This window comes from Fukomys damarensis, unplaced genomic scaffold (assembly GCF_012274545.1).
Source record: "Fukomys damarensis isolate Sample0158 unplaced genomic scaffold, DMR_v1.0_HiC HiC_scaffold_5, whole genome shotgun sequence".
Taxonomy (NCBI): domain Eukaryota; kingdom Metazoa; phylum Chordata; class Mammalia; order Rodentia; family Bathyergidae; genus Fukomys; species Fukomys damarensis.
In genome coordinates this window covers 18434721-18454831 of record NW_022900917.1, presented here as the reverse complement: position 1 = coordinate 18454831, position 20111 = coordinate 18434721, and the positions used below count along the sequence as shown (strand labels likewise).

General features: G+C 41.9%; 1 protein-coding gene and 1 pseudogene across 1 annotated transcript in view; one reads left to right on the top strand and one right to left on the bottom strand.

The window, feature by feature from the left end:
* Positions 1–18144, bottom strand: part of LOC117284476 — a 43799-nt pseudogene extending 25655 nt beyond the window's left edge.
* Sdc2 (syndecan 2) overlaps positions 1–20111 on the top strand; it is a 103246-nt gene that overhangs the window by 29605 nt on the left and 53530 nt on the right. The gene's annotated exons all lie outside the window — the stretch shown is intronic.

The following is a 20111-nucleotide window of genomic DNA, read 5'->3' as shown; positions in this document are numbered from 1 at the left end:
GCTTTGAGGATATTGAAGAATTCAGTTATAATGATATCACACTGTATTCTGCTGTCACTGTGTCTGGAGGAGGAATCGGTGCTCTTGTTCTCCCCCTTCCTTTTTTCATGCAAATCCCAGTTGCATTTTGTCTTCTGCCCAAATGTTTCTAGCAGCTTATCCCCCACCCTAGTGTGTTCTCTTGTCCGGTCTCCTCCCAGTCTGAAGACACAACGTGGTGATCCACATGTGATGTCCCTGTTTCTGAGGGCTTTCTCTGTTGTGTTAGATTACGGGGGGGCTCCTGGGTAAAGCATTACCTGGGCATGTAAAACATGAGATAATAAGTAAGACCACTAACTCATGTAATTGAAGGGTATGGTGTTAGGAAAGATCCTGGAAGCCTCCAGAAGAGTCTGAGGTGACTTTGCCCACCTCTTTGTTGTAAGAATTGGCTCACTGCACCCTTGTGAGTTCGGCATTCTTGACCTCATTTCACAGGTGAGGATGAGGAGTAAGTCTCATGGAGGTTGACGGGGAGACTTATCAAAACTGAGCATCTGGTCTGAAGGATCAAATGAAGCCAAAATCATGGCTTTTGGGCCCAACTGCCAGGCAGTGGTAGGCATAGAACTGTCTACAGTTTGTCCCTGAAGTTTTGCTTCTGTAGGCCCCTCACAGTGGACTTTGTACTATTTTCATTATGAATTGAAGGAGGTTAACCTTCTCTGAATATGTACTAACTTGTGGCTCTGTCTTAAATAGAGTGATCTTTAAAGTTAATCCAAACTTTTAAAGTTTTATACCCAGTGAAACATCCAAAGTCATTTGGTTGTCACTAGGTATGTGTGGGGAATTGGTTCAAGGATCCCTGTGGATACCCAAAGCCATGTATACTCCAGTCCCTTAAATAACATGCTATAGGATGTGCATATAAACTGCATATCCTTCTGTATACTTTAGATTATTTATATACCTAAGACAATGCACATGCTATGTAAATTGTTATACGGTGTTATTTAGAGAACGATGACAAAATAAAAGTATGTGCATGTTCAGTTCAAACGCTGTTTTTTGGAGTATTTTCAATTCAGTAGAGGACCAGTTGTATGCATAGGGCAAAGAAACAAGTGAAAAGCATGCAGAATAGGTATACAGAGCTGATCTCTGTAAAGCAGTTGCACTCAGTTACTATAGAAGCGTTTCTTGTTGTGCAACAAACACATTACTAGCAAATAGCGGGATCAGTATTTTATAGTTAGAGGCATTTCTTCTCTCCCTCCCTCGAAGTTTAAAAAGGTAGACCAGATGTCTCTATTTTCTGTATTCAGCAAAATGGTGAGAGAGAAGACGACCTTTATAGATCTCAGGCATGCCCATCATAGTGTGCCCAGAGGCCTAGGTCTCTTCTGTTGAGCGGAAAGAAATTAAGCAGTGAGTGAAAAGTGGAGAAAAACTTCCTTTTTCGTTGTGACAATTTTTAAGGACCGTCATAAATAGTCAATATTCCTAAGCACTGAAGGGTCGAGGCAGGGAATCCAAAATGGGGCTCTACATTGTGCCGCAGTGTCATGGTGGCCAAGCTCCTGATTTTGCTGCGCTCACGACTGTCAGACAAGGACACTGACGCTGCTGTCTGGTGTGTGGAGGCTCAGCCCTCTGGAGTTACAGGGCCCTGTCCTTGTCCTGAAGGGCAGGTTCCCTCTGGGGAGGTGGGGTTCTCTAGTCTTTTCCCTGGTGTGTAGGTGCCTCCTGTTATCAATTCTTGGTTCCATTATTTGGATGTCACTCACACTCTTCATTCTCTGTCTCTTGTTGGTTTGTGTGTTTTGGTGCTGACCTATTTATTTATGGTTTATTTCAGCAGTTACTGTGCTGCCTGATCTGTCCAAGGTGCTCAGGAGATACTGGTTGAGTGAATGCACGCTATAGGGGCAAAGGGGTTAGGTGCTGTTTGCCTGTGATATGGTGGAAAGAGGGACCTTGCTCAGGGACAGGTTTGTGAACTTCTTTTTTGCTGCCTCTAGGGTATGTAGCAATAGAGGCAGGGAATTTGTATTCCGCCTGGGGCCTTGTTGGGACCCTTGAAGAACCAAACCTGAAGGAGGCTCCTGCAGGCCCTGCCTGCCTGGTGGTGCCTGAATTCTGATCTAGCAGTTTCCTGGCCAGGATGTGATGACTTGGCTATGCTAGAATTCTGATGGCCCTGGGCCCCAGACACAGCTAGACAGAGCCCAGGTGGAGGGAAGACATGTACACAGATCATACTCAGCACAAAACATAAGCGCTGCAAGTTATTTCAAATTGAGGAGGTGAAAGGTAAGTGAGGAGGAGATAACTTTGAATATAATCAACCATGTATCTTTCCCACTCAGTGATCAGCATAGAAGAAAATGTGCCAAAATGTGGCCCATGGTTATTTCTGATGATTGGCTTTATGGGTTATTTTATTTTCTTATATAATTCTCTGTAGTATTTTGTGTTAAGAATGCCTTAAATTTAAAATAAGAAATATTACTTAATAACAAATACATCTCAAGCATATCTGCTGTTTCTCATAGTATGGATGGGACCCACAGGTGCTCTTCCTCCAGCCCCCCTTTTTTTTTTATTCTGAGACAGAGTCTCACAAAATTTCCCAGGCTAGGCTTGAACTTTTGTTTCCCCTGCCTCTGCCTCATCATCCTAAAATTCCATGAGTTCAAGTGACCATTGTGGCTGTGAGGGTTTAGAATCCAACAAATACAGCACCAGTTGCAGATCCATTTCTCCTTAAATACCCTGGGGCATTTTCTGTGCTAGCATTCCTTGATCAGTGCTTCTTTTCAAGGCTAGTTTAAGGCGTGAGAAATAAACTTCCAGTAGAGTGTGATGTAGAAGCTTTCTCCTGACCTGGGCCAGCATATCCTAGAAGTTGTTTTCCTGCTCCCTTCTCTTCTCCTTTACTTATGATCCCTGGAATTGCTGAATGATTTTTTTCTTTGTTCTTTTCAGTCCCTTGTGCGTCTATAGTTAGATGTCCTTTGTACCCACTTAGCTAGTGATAGAAATTCTCTTCTTACCTTATCCCTTATATGCCAACCTGTCTAGTTTTTAGTTTTTCCCTGTCCTAATTCTAATTCCCTCCCTCCTGCCTATTTATATCTTTCTGGTAAAGAGATGCTTAGGACTCTCTAACCTATTAGTTTAAACTAGCTGTATTTACCAAAAGAAGGAACTTTTTTTCTGCCCTTGTTGGTTTTGAGATAAAAATTATATATGTTAAAATTGTTAACATGCTATTTTCTCTGACTTCTGAAGTGTTACTTTTCATTGATTTCTAACACTTTAATTCTGTGAGGAGTGATTATTCATATAAATGGTGAGGGTGGAGGGCATGTGGGGGAATAATGATTAATAACTAGATTTCTGTGTGTAATATTAATTACTTAGAAACATCAAAATATGCTACAATATTTTAGTATTAAAACTACTGAATATAGTTTACTTTAGGATCTTACAGTATGTCTTGACATTCTGGGCATAGGTAATAAGTTAGAAATTTACAGTTGGCAGAAAATGAGTAAACACTGTAAATGCATACTCCATTTTAAATGTTGATTTCTTACAGGATGCCATTGCAATTTTAGCTGTTGTGACAAAGTTTTGAGTTCTTACTACTTAGAAAGCTCTGTGTTCTGCATTGCAAATGATAGAACCACATGGTATTTAGCTGTGGATATTATCTCAGGATGAATTGCAATCAGAGTAACAAAGAGTCAGAGCTAGTAAGGACTTCAAGGTCACTTAATCCATGCCTGCCACCAGTTTTCGCATCACAGCACACATTGAAAAGGGTTGCATAGTGCACTGTAGGGAACAAATGGCTGCTCTTAGCTGCATGAGAGAGCTCCAAGGCCTCCATCTCAGGCTCATTGGAATCTCAACACAGCTGGGTGAGGGGCACTCTGGCCAGGAAAGTGTGGTCTAATTCACTTACAAATGAAATACATCTATATTTATGCATCCAGACCCAGAAAGGTAAGGTAGCTTGTTCAAGGTCACACAGTGAATTAGTGATGTTGGGTTTGTAGAATTTGACCTTTTCAGAAAGCGGAGTCTAAAATGACTTCTCTTTTACACAAGATGCCTCATTAGGTTATTCTTCCAAGACATCAAGGATCATAAAATCCTTTTATAGGGCACAATTTCCCAAAAGGTTTATCTTTGCCAATTTTATATGGAGAAGTGTAATAAGTTATAGGTATATTTCTTGTGGGTAACCCAGAGATTAAAACAGTTGTTTTAAAGAGAAAAAATATTAAAAATTAAGGTTATAAAACAAAAAATAAAGTTAAACATGTGTAAAAACAACAAAACCACTTCAACGCAGGAATGTGCTCAATGTATAACACCCATATGTTGATAGTTGCCTCACTTTTGAAAATTTAAGAAATGTGAAAAGTAAGATTGGGAAAGATAAATTTTAACTATCATAAATTATACTACCCTGTCTCTAGATTAGCCATCAACTATGTAAAGTCATTCAGAAATACTAGGAAACAGTGATTAAGTGGCATGGTTTTATAATTCAGTTCTGGTGACCTTAAAATTCTCCTTCAGCTCCACGAAATGATTCACGGATTGTAGTGTAATTGTGGCTTGGTCCACCAACATGCACACAGTAACATGGTGTCTCATCTTAGGCACTTGACTGAACCACAACCTCTTGTGTGGCAATTCAGGGCAGTTGAGAGTGTGTTTGGGTTGTGAGATCAGATTGACCTGTTGTACCATTAGCTCAAGTTGCCAAATCTAGACTAGCATTACCTACCGTTGATAGCTGCGTGACCTCAATCCCTCTTTGCCTCCATTTTCTCATCTGGAAAGGGCGGGACAATAGTACCTACCTGTTAGAAGTGAGTGTAGGAGTAGTGTATGTGTTAAGTAAATTAACAGTTAGCAGTAAGTGCAATAAATACAACAAATGCAGGCTGTTCTCATCATTGTCTTAAAAGCAAGCACGGATTGTCATTAGAAGAGGGCAGTAAGGGGCTTTTCGATATGACCAAGACCTATTGTACTTTGCCAGTCTTGGATTTGTACCTTTTTTCCCCCTGTGGACCTGGAATTGAATTTGGAGACTCTACCTCTGAGTTTCAGCCTCAGCCCTTTTTATTTTTCTTTTGAGCCAAGCGTCTCACTAAGTTGCCCAGGCTGGACACAAATTTGTGATTCTCCAACCTCTCAAATAGCTGGGATCCCGGGCATGTGTGACTGTAGTCATGCCCAGCACACTTAGACCTCGAGTTTTCCGGCCTTCAGGAAGTATTACTACATGTCCCTGCATCTCTGCTTATTGAGGTTTATATTGGTGTGGGTGGAGGGTGGGAATCTACCTCCTGTGACACAGTGACATGTTATTTTTTTCCTCTTAGTTAACGTTACATTCCAGTCACTCTTTGCAGAAATGTTGGGTAACAGAAAAGAGGGATAGAGATATCAACTTTTGGCTTTCCTCAGATCTCATGTAAGGGAAACCCAGACAGCACGGTGCTTTTACAGTATGTACCCCCCATCCTGTCTCACCCTCCCCCAACACGAGGGAAAGGTCAGAAGCTTGAATTCAAAAGGGCTGGCTTTGGGTCCTGTGCACCCTTATTGGCAGAGTGTCCTTGGGCTATGTCTTTGCTCTTTCTGTGATGGTCTTAGGTTGGAAGCATCCTCTCGAGATGTTGTGAGTGGCCAGGAATGTGGTGTAAGATTTGCAAGCTTGAGCCTGAACCATAGTAGTCTGTGTGCCATAAATGTGCCCTCCCTTTTCTGAGAATATCTTAAGCACATGCTCTGAGCAGTCTTTTATGGTGACCCAATGAGGTAGTTTCATACCAGTGGCCTTTTCACTTTAGATTAATGCTTCCCAGGCTCCTCCACCTCCACTCTCCTCAGCCTTATTCTAAGTTACTTCAGCTCCTTTAGTTTTGTCATCCAGTTCTTCGCCCTGTCCCCACCATACCCAAAGGCTCACTGTGCTCCTTGTCCTCTCTCACGGTGTAACCCTTTCTCCTTCCACAAGCAGGCTTGCCAAACGAAGGGTAGGATGCCGGTTACAGTGGAATTGCAAATCAACACTAAACAACTTTTTTTTTCAGTACAGGAATGTCCTATGCACAATTTGGGACATATTTAAACTAAACTTTTGTTGTTGGCTGAAGTCCCAGTTCAACTGGGTATCCTATATATTTATAAGTTTGGCAGCTCTACAAATAAATACCCCTCCCAGTGACATTTTAAAAAATTTTCCTCCCACAGAAGCATTATGGCCCTAAGAATACCAAAAGGAATGAGAGAGTCTACCTAGGTATTTCCTAAGGCTCTGTTTTGATTGACTTAAGAAGAAAATGCCTGCAGGTTAATGGCAGATTCTGACAACCAAAGGGATTTCTGTGATTTCAGGCCATGAGGTTTGTGTCTATTTGGATTTGGGAAATCACATGGTAAATGCAAGGTGTCTGTGTTTTAGGCTGTGAGTGTCAGCCCTAGGAGTAGGTGAAAATTAACAGTTAGGAAAGTTAACACATGGCATTTCTTCTCAATTTAAATTGTAGAAAAATCTTATCTTTCTTACATAATTTGCAGTCTTGATGATCAGGTTTTAAGGGAACAGAGCAGAAAGACTGCCTTAGAGGGTATGGTGAATGAGTACTTGGGCTCGGGACCCAAGATACAAAATAAAAAGGTGGACAGTAAAAGATTACATTAGACAGTTTTATGAATCATAGAAATGGCTTTTTCCTGCAGCTCCCAAGGCATGAGGTTGAAGGGAAAACACCAAAGAGGAGTGATTTGTATTTGTCAGGCCACTAACGTTTATAGAGATGTCCATGGGAGCAGCGAAATAATCAAATGACGCGGAGTTGGCCTTCAAGGAATTTAATTTGTGGGTGAGAAACTTGCAAATAGAATCATTTACCCCAGCTCTTCTTTCCCTTTCTTTTGTTTCTTCCTTTAATTTCTTCCCCTGAGAGACAGACAGGTCTGCTGCAGCTGTGGGGAGTAATAATCAAGGGAAGGTTGTTAGTGACTTGGCCACTCCCAGTAGAGGTTGTGTAGATGGTTCAGTAACTTGTCTTGAGAACGTCCTAGATGTGTGATCCACCTTGTCTTTCAGGGCCTGCATGTTCCCTGGCAGGGCTTTAGGTGTTGGGATTTTTTTTTTTTAAGATAAGGGGGAAAACAATCTCTCAAATTCTAAAAGCACCTTGGAATTTGAATTCTTGACTGTGTTCTAAGAGCTTCTTCCTGTGTTGTTTTAGGATCCCCAACCTGAAGTTTACAAAACCTGAGTGTCCAGGTATCTGAGAGCTGTCACAGCGTTCTCAGAAAATTTGGAAACAGTGGACTGAAGGAACAGATATATGCTATGGAATACTCCTTGGCCTAGCAGAGTTCCTTGTTACAGTAAATGACAAACCCAGCAGCAATGAAATGTTATGTCAGAAGACTGCATAGAAAATCAGCAGCTTAACTGTACCAAGAACTGAAAGAAATTAATAACTGGAAGATTTTTGCTCCGGGATATTTTGGTTATATTTTATTGGTTTTAAGTGCTGTTCAAAAAGCCCTATATTTTATGGTGGTGCTGTTGATTTTAAGGATGACTTGGGGAAAAAAGATAATTTTATTCTCATTTCTTAAGAGTAATGCACTTAGAATATCTTTCAGATTTATCTTTAAAGTCTTTTTATTTATAAGTGACCCCTGTATTCAGGCCTAATTGGCTCCTGAACATCAGTCTTGAGACATGGCCATGACACAAACTCGTATCCTTTAGGCTGTGTTTCTTGTAGTGCTTCTATTAAATATTGGGTTTTCATTCCTGGAAGTGTGTTTTATAACTTGCATAATATGCAGTAACAAAGTGGATATGAAAATAAATACAAATACACTTTATTAAGCAAATACTTATTAAATACTTCAAACTGAAGATTTTAAAGATTTTTTTAAAAAAATTTTGTTATAACAATTTGGGAGAATTTCTTCTTAGACTGAATCGATGGACGCTTGTGAGTGCAATGTTAAGTCTCCTGATAACAAACAGGTATTTTTTTCATTGTTTTAAGGACCTTCACATAGTTGTCTGCCTGAAATTCTGCGGTGTATGAAACTGTAGAAGATGAGTTTCTTAATTGCCACAAGTGGAAGGAGGGGCAGTTTCCATGGCAACTTCTTCAATCACTCATGTTCTTACATTGTAGAAGGATCTTCATTGTCGGGCGGTGAATGCAATATTAAGAATTCAATCAAATCTTTGGAATGTGAAGAGCAGCTGCTAGAGAAATTCATTTGCCTTAAGCACAGGTGGAGCAAACAACTAGCTGGGTCTGTGCTGTGCCCAGCTGAGCCCAGCCAGTCCGCTAACCAAGACGTTACCTCTGCACGTTGGCATTACTGGGTCTGATCGCCATCTGATTTTGATCTTACCAGGGAGTCACAAGGTGAACTGTCCTTTGCTGGGGTTTGATGCTTGTACACCCTTAGGATATATTCATTTAATTAGTTATTTCCAAAGAAAGGACAATAGAAATGGTGTTTGAATGACCAAATGCATGCTGTAATCATTTTCTGGTTTTTCTTTTAACTGAAAAGGGACAAAGTAGGGCCTGGAATTATCTTGCAATGACCAGTGCTGAGCATAGAATTTTATGTGTCTATGCCACGTGAATGGTTGGAGTTCTGGCAGAAATGACATTAAAGGAAGATCTTTTAACTCCCAGGCTTCCAAAGATGAAACACGCCTAAATGTGCATGAGATGACATAAAAGTATTTTCTTCAAACATGTTTGAATATTTGTTTTTCTCACTGATCTTCTCCATAAGATTTTGTACTTTGTAGAGTTGAACACATGGTATTTAAGTAGTTAAGGATTCATGATAGAGTGACTCTTGTTATCTGGTTGAATTGGCGGTTTTATGGGTTACTGGGTAATGTAAAGACAGGCGGAACAACAGCATCCTCCCATTACTACTAATATTCAAGTAAACATCAACCTATAACTCAGCCTATGTGAAGTATAGCAGATGCTTGTCTTGCACTGTACTACAAGGATCAAAATAAATATGAGAAACGATCCCTACTTCCTTTCATTTGCTTGGTCTGACTACTACTTGTGCCTTACAAGCAGTATGACATGAGTTTAATTAGATTTTCATTATAATGCTGTATACTGATGCTTTTCAGATTCATTCTGTTTCCTGTGTGAGGGTAACATTTCTGATATTTGTAGTCCTTGTCATTCTTGTGCTCAGGTTTTCCAATTTTCAAGGTGTCATTTCTGAAGCAAGATATAATTTAACCATGTCTCACCCTTAGGACCTGATATGGTAGAAATGAGCAGAAGCAGTCTCACCAGTGAACTCAGAAGTTTGGGAAGTAGGGCCATATTGATAGAAGAAATATATTTTTTTCTCTCATTGAGTTTATTGGTACATTTTAGGTATACAGTACGGTTACATGCATCATTGGGATCTTGTACCTTTACATGACAGGTCTTGGTTCTCATTTTTCCCCTTGTCCCCGCCCTCCCTTCAGCCCCTCCTCCCTTCCCTATTTACAAACACTTTATCTCCATTTTTTCATTTTCTCATATTTTTTTTCTTTTCCCTTATTACCTTTCCCCTACCCTTCCTACTTCCCCTACACCATTAGCCCTTTTCTTCCTATTTCACGTTGTCAGTTATATCATTAGGATCTTATGTACCATTATAGTTTTTCACACCAGAGAAACTGTTCAGTATTTGTACATGTGTGACTTATTTATTTCACTTAGGAGTCTATCCTCAATATGTGTCCATTTCACTATGTAGAAGAAATATTTTTAAAACAAGTTATTATATTTAGCCTAAAGTAATTAGATTAAGCTTCCAAGAAGTTCCAAGAGGAAGGGTAGTGTTCGCCATGAACATCTTTTGTGCTTATGCCTTTCTGATGTCTGGTTGGCATCGCAAGATGGGAGAAGGGGAAAAGGCAGGCCCTACTGGTGTACCTTGGATTTCTAGCAAAAGTGTACTGCAGGGCAGTTGAAAGCCCACTGTCCATCTCTGGCAGGTCACGTGCAGGGCAGTGGCTGAACAGATCTGCCTCTCAACCCCATGTACGCTTCTTTTTTAAACTTTGGAGGCCTATGGAGTCAGAGCTCAAAAAGCTTGCTTACCCATGCTTATTCTTTCTGTAGAGACTTTCTCTCCTCAGATGTAGAGGCTGTCCTTTTGGTCCTCATGAAATAGATTTTACTTAAGCATTGAAATATAAGCTGATTAAGCTGGCCTTGGTGGCAGATGCCTGTATTCCTGGCTGAGTGAGACCCGAGGATTGCCAGGCGTTTGAGCCCAGCCTGGATTACATAGTGAGACCTTGTCTCAAAAAACAGATGAGGGAGCTCTCAGGTCAGTGACAGGGTAAGTGTGTGATCTGCTGGCGTGAGGAACATCACGGGTTGGGTGGTGGCTAAGGATGTTTTGGTCTTTAGTGTGTCTGTACTTGAATCACCCTGCCAACAGAGACCAGAAATTGTTCTCTTTGCAGTTCTCGCTTCTGTCCAGTGTCCCCTCAGCATGTGTGCTCCTGCCTCATTGCTGTACCCCAGAGCCAAAGCCTTGGCATTGTTTCAACCTGCTTCTCCCATAGCCAGATTGCCTCTGCTCCTTCCCTGGGCCTGGCTCTGCACTTCCTCCTTGGACAGATCGCTTGTTTGTTTGTATGTGTGTGTGTGTGTGTGTGTGTGTGTGTTTTTTTTGTGTGTGTGTGTGTGTGTGTGTGTGTGTGTGTGTGTGTGTGTGTGTGTGTGTGTGTGTGTTGCTCCCGTTTTATAGCCCACAACATTTTCCATCTTGGATGTAGGCTCTGCACCTTGACCTTCGCAGCACCCAGCACAGTAAACCACACTTAATGAGTGTTTTGGATGACAAGTTCTGAAGTTTGAAGCCAACATGGCTAATGCTTATTTAATTGAAGGTTATTAATGCCTATTTAGCTGTGAACGATAGTCTGCTGCTTACAGCAGGGAACAAATGAACCCTCAAGCTTTTTCCAGTGGTCCTGAAGGATTCCCAGTCAGGCACGTACTGACCCAGACTCAGCATCCCAGGGAAGGGAATGATTGGTACTGTGGAGCAGTTTCCACATGGAGGACAAAGGTCTTTTCTTCCTGTGCATGGTTCCAAGGGAGTGCAGGGCTGGTGTAAATCAGTATCTTAAATACGAGTTTTTCTTTCTTCCTCAGTGAATACATAGTTTTTAACCTTCTGCCCAGAGTAGTAGTTGCAAGTATGATGACCATCCACTTCAGCTTTCAGTACATATTTGCCTGGCCTAATTGTTATTATTATTTCCAATCTTGGGGGTCTAACCCAGGTCCTCTACTCTGAGCTACACTTGCAGCACTTTACTTTTTTTTTGAGCTATGGTCTTCCTAAGTTGCTAAGTTTCGCAGGGTGGGCTCGAATTGGGGATCCTCTTGCCTGGTGTTTGCCTGGCTTAATTACTAATAACCCCCTTTTTCATTCCAAGGAGTAAAAGTTTTATTCTTAACGCTAGTTGTGAGGAGGAACATGTAGAATCAGTGTTTAGGAGAGATGAGCAGGAGGAGGAAAATGGAGGCTGCCAGATTTAGGAGGTGAGGAATTTGGGAAACTGTGTAGTCTAAAATGGTAGATAGTCTTTGGGTGTAAAAATTGGTTGGCTTTTAATTTATAAGTGTGCTAGTTTAATGTTGAGTTTGAAAGTCCTAAGGGTTGCATAGGATCAAAGAAAGATTTATTTTAATTAGTTATAGTGTGGGATCTTTTCATTCACATTAACAGGTTATTCTATTTCCATAGAGCATCAAACATTTTTATGGCTAATGGTAAGAGTTCAGTGGAAGGTACAGATATGTGTATGTGTCTTGCACTTGTTTCATTGTGAGAAGGAATTTAGTCTGTTGAGTATTCGGCTTTGTTCAGTGTTGGTTAAACTTGGCTGTCATGAGAAGCTAAGCCGGTCATGATGGAATTGAGGTAAATATTTATATTTAAGGGAAATCGTGTAATTTGAACAGAATGAATATTTACAAATCAGATCTCATTTAGGGATTTCTGTGTTCAAGTGTTAGTTTAAAACAGTTTGAATTTCTCAGAAGGGCATGTCAGCTTAGGTGAGTGGTGAGACTGGAGGGCTCTTCCAGGGTTGATGCACTTAAGAGCTCAGCAAAGTTCCGTGCCATTTCCTTTCTCTGCTTTGGCATCCTGGGGTCTGCTTTGACCTGAGCACAGCTCTCCCTTGTTATGGAGAGCCCTCTAATTAATTTGAGTATTTTTATCTCAACTGTGTGTGTGTGTGTGTGTGTGTGTGTGCCCACATGTGTGTGAGATATCTATGTGTGTAGCTTTTGTATTTAAAAGTAAATTAAAAAAACTTTCAAAAGTTATCCAGTAATCTTGCTTTATATTTGGAAAGACCTTTACAGTTTTAGAAAGGACCATCCACCTCATTGGATCAGCAGTCGTAAAGGGTGAGAAAAACATCTTTTGGACTTCACGCTTGAAGAACCAGAAGCATGAGTGACTTATTCAGAGTGACATACGGCAGGATGAACTCTGACTCAAGCCCAGACCGTTTGATTTTCTGTCCATTTCTCTAGGCTTGAGGTTGCCTCTTAAAACTTCTTGCCCTGTGTATTTCAGGGTCTCTTTTCCACTTAGGTTTAATTTGAGGTTGTGCTCTACTGTTCCTTGTTAGGACAGAAGTAACCTTGGGTGCCTTTGGCTGACTGGACATGGCTTACCCAATCTGGAAAAAATGCGCTTTCTGATGCAAAACTCTCACTGTCTACCACGTATAACCAAGAGTGGGTGAGGACTCTTGGTTCATGCAACCTTGGCCGGTTCTGCTGCAGTTGCTGTCTGTCTCCTCTGCTCTGCCCTCCACTTAGAAGACTTAGGCTCGCCCCTCAAGAACAAGCTGAAACCCTGCCATGGCAGTGATGTTTTCTCTATTTGTTCTTGTAACTGCTCTTTCTCTCTTGAGTTCCTGTAGTACCTCACATTTCTCTTATGGCCCTGATCACACACTGCTGTACGTTGCAGCCGTTTGTCTTTATTATATTTCTTCCTGAGAGATTATGGTGAGCTCCTCAAGGGCAGTGTCCATTGCTCATTTATCTTGGTGAACAGGTAGTGCTTCGCTCAGTGCCACACACCTAGGAAATTCTGTGGGACATTTTTTGGGTATGTGTGTGTTTGAAATGAATGAGTTTAGACATTGTGATGCTTGCTCCTAGAGATAAAGTGACTGCAGACTTTTAAAGGCACGTGGACATTACAGGGAATCTTTCTATTGGTATAATGATCGCCTGTTTTGTGTGCGATTAAGAGACATAATTGTGTATTTTTTTTTTATGGCTCTACCGTTTAATGACATTGCATAGGTGCTTCGGAGAATTGCCACCAGGAAGAAGTGTGGAGGTGAGTCCCTGAGAGTCCTGGCAAGCTGGCTTCCTTGTGCTGTCTGTGTCCTCCTAGGCTAGGCTGTGGCACAGCTGTCCTTGTCCCACGAGCTTTGCTTCTGTAACTCTTGGATTGTAGTAGCAGAAAGAACAGTTTTTAAGATTTTAACCTTTTCCCAAAATTCTCTCAAATAAATTCAATAGATAAGACTTTGGTGACCTTGGAATGTTGCATCGTATGTAAAGTTTGTTTTCTTGGATGCCGACAAGTGTACATTTCCCCCCAGATTCTTCCAATTTTGTACATGTTGGACTGGCCTGGAACTGGCATACTGTAAATAAACTTTCCGCTTCTCCCTACCCTGCAAAGTAATTTTGACCTCAAGGGACACTAGAATAGATCAGTACCAGAGAATGAAGGACTTCAATATCCATCTTTCAAAACATGTAAGATGTAAGTAGAAGGCAAGGAGACTGATTTGTTGTAGAGGTAAGAAATAGGACAGAGTCTAAGGTGAGAGTGAGCACATAATAAATAGTGAGATGATAGGTGACAAAGTGTCAATGGAAGATTCATGAGAGCAAGGTTCTCAAACTGCAGGCGCATCAGATCTGTTCTATAGCCTGTTCGTCATCTATAGTCCTATTTCACCCTACCCTGAAATTCTGTCACTTTGGGGGTTCTCTGGGGTTGGTATGTGGCCTGGGAATCTGTATTTCTAGGAGACATTCAGCTGGATTTGAGGTGATGGTGCCTCAGCTTAATAAAGTAAATGAGGACCTACTGATGAGACAGCAGGGCCTACCTTTTGGTATTTTTTACAGTTGTGGATGAGGTCTTTGGATGTAAGGTGGGGAGACTAGAGTCTAGGTAGGGGATCTGTTCCATGGCTCCGGAGTAAGCCTGAGAAGTGACGTAGTGAGGGGAGTATAAGGAGTATAAGGTAGAACTTTTCCTCAGGAGGTTGGGGTGAATGAAAAGAGTTTACCTTCTTTAAATGGCTAAGACATTGCAGAGAAATTTTCCCATGTCATCCACTAAGGTGTTTCAGAAAGGTGAGCTTTTCTGTCCACACTCCAGTGGCCCAACAGTTTTACCTCATAGATATCCAAAGAAGCCTAAGATCAGAGACTGGTCTAGTCTAGGGATTTAACTTGGGACCTTGAACCCTGAATGAAAATGGGAGCCAGTGAACCCACTTCCCCAATCTAGAGAATTTTGTGTGGACACATTATGATACGTCAGCTTCATTGGATTAAGAAATGCCTAGCAGGTTAGTAGAGCATGCTCCTGGCTGAGTCTGTGTTGGTCATGGAGGCACGACTGTGGGTGCTATATATGGTTCCATTCTTTTGTGGTACTTTTCTCCTGCTCTGCTTCCTGACTGCTGTTAACTGAGCAGCTCTGTTCTGCCATGTCCTTCTGCCATGGTGTTCCTGCCTTGGAGCCAGCTGACTACAACAAACTGAATCCCCTCAACCATCAGGTAAATTAAACCTTCCTCCTTTAAGTTGTGAGCATTGGATATTGTGTGCCAGTGTCAGGACATCTGACGAATAACACAGGTTTTATGAGGATAAGGGTCCATACTCTTTAATACATTTTCAGAATTTCTCTTGGCTGGGATTTAGGGTAAGATGTACTTGACTGATAGCCGGCATGCTTTGTCTCTCCTCCCTTTTCAAAAATCCTGAAGAAGTTCCCTTTTGTCACCAGAAAAGTAGCCAAAAGAACCAAGAAGACCCAGTCCATAAGATGGGAGTCACGGAGAAGCCCCTCCATTTGTTTATGTGTGGGTGGGCGCACCGTCATAAATACAGAGGAGAGGGAACGGGAAGAATGTGATGATGTTTTCTGTTCCTCGTGATATTTCAGTGATCTCAGCTGAAATACAAAGAGAGGGCTATTTTAACTGCAAGGAGGTGAATTACTATCAAGTTTGGAGCTGAAGGAAAAAGCTGATGCGTGAAACAGGACCATGTGTGAATGGATTTTTCAAGTGTTTCATTAAAGATTCATCAGAATGCTTAGCCCTCTAACTATGCTATAGTTTCTGGTTTCTGATTCCTTTGTGGAATTAGAAATGCACTTAGGAAGAGGAGCTAAACAAGTCTTTTGTTTGGATTTCCATATATTGATTAATGGGCCCAGCCGAGCATCCTGCTGTGAATTTGGTCTGCTGATGGTAACCATCACAATGAGCAAAGCTTTTCTGAACTGGCACTTTCTACGCAGCCTGTAGGCTGCTATATTGGGTGTGACAATTTTTTAAAAGCCACAGAGCTAGAATGAAAATGGCCATTTGAAAATGGCCTATTGATTTGCAAAAACCTTTCTGTGTCAAATTGAACGGTCTCATATCTGAGTTGAGGAAAAAGATGCAGGCCATTTTCCATTTATTATTGTGTCTTCAAGGCTTAGGTTGACATTTCAGCGGGGATGCTTGCCTCCTGTTGAAAGGTCTGCTTGCATCTTATGCCTTGGTTGTATGTGTAAAGATCACACCATAAAAGATGTCTGTGGCTCCTCTTACGGTATGAGTCAGTCAGTGATTGTGGATCTGCAAGGCCTAATTATGACTCAAGCTCACCCATAAACTGGGGACCACCTTCCCACCAACGCTCTCTACTGGGCTATTTACCAAAGATGTCACTAGGAATTGCTAGGTGGCTGCATGTGCAGGGCTGATAGGGACTCTGTTCATTTACTTCATCACTGTTTTTAATCTTGAGCCCTTCAGGAGAGTTGCAGAAGGTAATAAACCATGTCTGGCTGTACCTGGGTAGCGTGTGTTTTTGTCTACTGATAGGGACTATCAGGGTGACTCTTGCGAACATGTGAGCCCTGTGTTGACATGATGCTTTGTCTCCATATCTGAGCTGACTTGATATGTACAGATCCTGATTTGATTTTTTAACAAGTTGAAGCAGCTCTTGCTTCCAAGAAGAACAACCATGATAAATACTGAAGGCGGTTGAAATATATATTATTTGCCAGGTCTCTTCCTGAACAGGAAGTATCAAGGAGATAGTAAGTTTCTGAATCACAAATGGTTTTTGCTGCAGAAAAACAGTACGATTCATTTTGACAGCAAGGTTCTTCTTATCTTCAGGCATTCTGCAGACTGGAGTGAGCAGCTGCCATTTTTAAAACTTGTTTTTAACCTGTATTTTACCTGATCAGGGTACTGCCTCCCTTTTCTCTTCTTGAAATGGCACAAATCTTAGTGAAAGGTGAGGAGGAGGAGGAGGCACTGGAAATAGACACAATCAGATATGGACCAGTGAATCTTCTGGTCCGAGCCTTCTCTTTAACCTCTCAGTTTGAGCACTGAGAATTTGCTTTGCGGTGGACAGGAAACCCCGGATATTACAGAGTTGAAGGTTGTGCACTTCACTGACTTGATGTCAGTTTTGATGATAAGCAGGACGATGGCAATAAGAAAAACTTTGACCCCAATTCTGTGTGTGAAGCAGAACTTTCTAGCGTGTCCTGCCTAATAGTGTACACATGGGGTAGAAGCCGTGTTTAATGGGTTTTCACAATGTAATATTATGCTGTGTAAAATCCCTCTTAGCATTGTGCTCAGCAAATTGAACTCAAATGTGCTTGTATATCTTCTGTCTCTTGTATAGCAAATTATATTTGTCAGAAATATTTCTTGAGTAGTCTGAGTATAGGAGTCCAAAAAACAGTATTCAGTAGAACGCTTTTGTACTAAAATTCAGACACCTCATACAGTAGGAAAACATGTTATTTTAAAACAATTTTGAGTATTCTCAAACTTTCCTCTATTTTTTCTGCTTCACATTTACCCCCTAACCACCACAGACCTTGGCATAGAGGAAAGAAACAAACAGAACAAATCTTTTCCCCCCTGTGTTTCCTACTCTTGGATTACAGCCTCCCTGAGCAGCCTGGTGCCTTTCAGGTTTTCCTCCAAAGGTATGGGATAGGCTTACAGGTGAATATAGAAAATCTTTATCATGTAGATAACCCTTAAAATGGGGTGGAAGTCTTTATATTTGAGATCTGCGCCAGGATTGCTGGGAATGAAGTAGCTTTTTTTAGAAATCAGTAGCCTTTGAGCTCTTGGGAGAGGGGAAACTTTGTTCCCCTCTGACGCACTAGTCTGCTTGGAGTTAGAACCGGTTGACCTTCACCTTGTCAGCAAATGGGCGCTGTGGTTGGGGGGATGTTTGCCAGCTGGGCTTTCTTGTCTCTTTGTTTATAGAGTCACTACATCAGGCCGTGATCATGTGCCTCCACCAAGAAGTATGTGGCTCCAAAAATCTTTGTATCAGTCTGTCTTAAGAGGGCAGAAGAATTTACTCTTTCATTTGCATCCCTCCGAATGCCTTTGTTTAGGCATTATTATTTGATCTACTTTCTTAACTTAATGAGCATATTTAAAACAATTACTTCCTTATTTCAAACGGGAACTCAGAGACGTTTAGTGTAACAACTTATGTACTCCTGTAGTTGAGAGAATAGTCAGAATAACCTTTCTTATCCCCTGGTGTTGAGTCTTGAACTGGAAATCCAACTCACCTTTGTGACTGCTCTGTTTCCTGGGTTCGAACTTTTTAAACTTGGAAGTAGTGAGTCTCCCTGGAAGTACTTCCCAAATCCGTGGGAGGATACTACCAAACCGGACGGAGCGTCACATTCCTTGGGCAGTGTAAAGAGACCGTGGGCCATCTCTGCTTAGCTGAAAGCGGGAATTCACAAAGTTTGTCAAAGGCCTCATATTTGCAAGTAGCATAGTTGAAAACGTAAACATTCAAAAGAGAAAGGGAGCCAGGAGGTTGCCCCAGTGTCTCTGCAGGATTTTGAGGAGGATGAGGTTTTAATCCAAGCACGTGGGGGTAGACAAATGCCACCAGCAATTTTAATGAGCAGTGTTACTTTCTTCATTGTTCAGTCAACCCTTGCCCAAGGTGCTTGTGAAACCAGGGTTTTTATACTCAACAGGCGCGTAAGTATCGCATGTCTGGTGACAGGCTGATTCCCACCCTGGGGACGGTTGCGATTCCCAGAACCCTAACTTGGCAAGACAGCCCAGAATGAGACCTAACCTCTGTTCTCTGGGCACATTGCATTAGAAAACTAAAAAGTGCTCTTTGTAAAGTATACTGAGTGACTCTTAGGAAAATAGGACAGTTTATTGACAGCCCAAGCGCTTCTGTGATCCTCATCAGCGTTAGGACACTCTAGAAGCATCCTGTGCAGGTGCCGCCTGGATGGTGATGAATCACATTGTTTCCTGCCGATCGTTGCCCTGAACTTTTTTCTTGGCTTAGTGTTGTTGTCTCGGTCTGCATGTGTCCACAGCTCGGAGTTACTGCGGTGGGGGAATTGAAACTTGCTTCCTGCTCAGCCAGTGACGAACACGTTCATTCAAGTCCCTGCCGATGAGCACGGTGCCAGGGTAATAGGCGGCTGTCCCTGGCGTGCTCCACCTGACTCAGGCACTGTGACTGCAGGGAGGATTTCTCTGGCCCCCACATAGCCTGGGTAGGTGGCTTAGATGCAGAGATACTGTCACACCCTTGCCAGGGATTGCGTTGCACTCCTGACGGCTTTGGGAAGCTCACTTCTTACCCACTAATGGGATAGACAGACAGTCTGCCCATGGTTACAGTTCTGTGGCTCGACACCCTCTTCTTCTTCAACAGTATAGCATGAAAGAGGCCTCATCCTCAGGAGAAATGGCTGGTAACTAACATTTCCTGTACTGCGTGCTAACTAGGTGCCAAGCTCCCCTTCTCAGCACTGTGTATCTCAGGTCAATGCATCATCAGGGGAACCCCAGGAACCAGGTATACTATTATTTGCTGCCATTTACAGGTGGAGAATACAGAGACACTCAACTTGCTCCGTTGCCATCTCTGGGCTGGCGGAAGCAGGGATAACACACATGGCCTTGTGCAAGGCCCTGCTCTCAAGCAATCACACTTCTCATCACCAAGGGCAGGGGAGGTCGGGGTGGTTAACGTGGATACTAATGGTGTTTTCAGGTGTTTGAGTTTAATCCTTCGTGTGTTTTCTGAATCTGTAGATAAGATACCCCAAAGAAAATGACTTCTCTAGCTTAGTGTGTTGTGCGGATTTCAGTATTCTGGGACTTCTCACTTTCCCTCTGCTTTGAACTCCTCTGAACTTGGGTGCCAGCTCTCTTGGGTCCATTTCCTTTTTCTTGGAACAGGTTTTCTCTGATATCTCCACCTACCTATATTCTCTTCCTTCTTCCTTTTTCTTGAATAAGATTAGTGTACTTCCTCTTAGAGGTAGACTATAAGGAACACCGTCCAAGTCATGCTTCCTTCCTGAGAGCTGAAATGTTTCCCTGTTTCTGCAAAATCACAAATTGTATTGTTCTGCAGCAGAAGTAGAGACACATGGATGTGTATTTGTTGTATCTTTGATGTGATAACTACTCTTCTCACTGTTTTTCCCCTTATTTGAGTCAATGTCTCTGCCACCAGGTGAAATAAGGAATGAAATATAAATTAAAATCAGCTTGTGTTTTATTCTAAGCTCATCCTGGGACTATATTCTATGCAGGGGCCCTGAAGAACTTCTTTCTCTCCTTTGCTTTGATATCTTAAAGTTCTTTAATTACATCCCACTTAACTGATGTTGGCAAATGTGGGTTTTAAAATTGA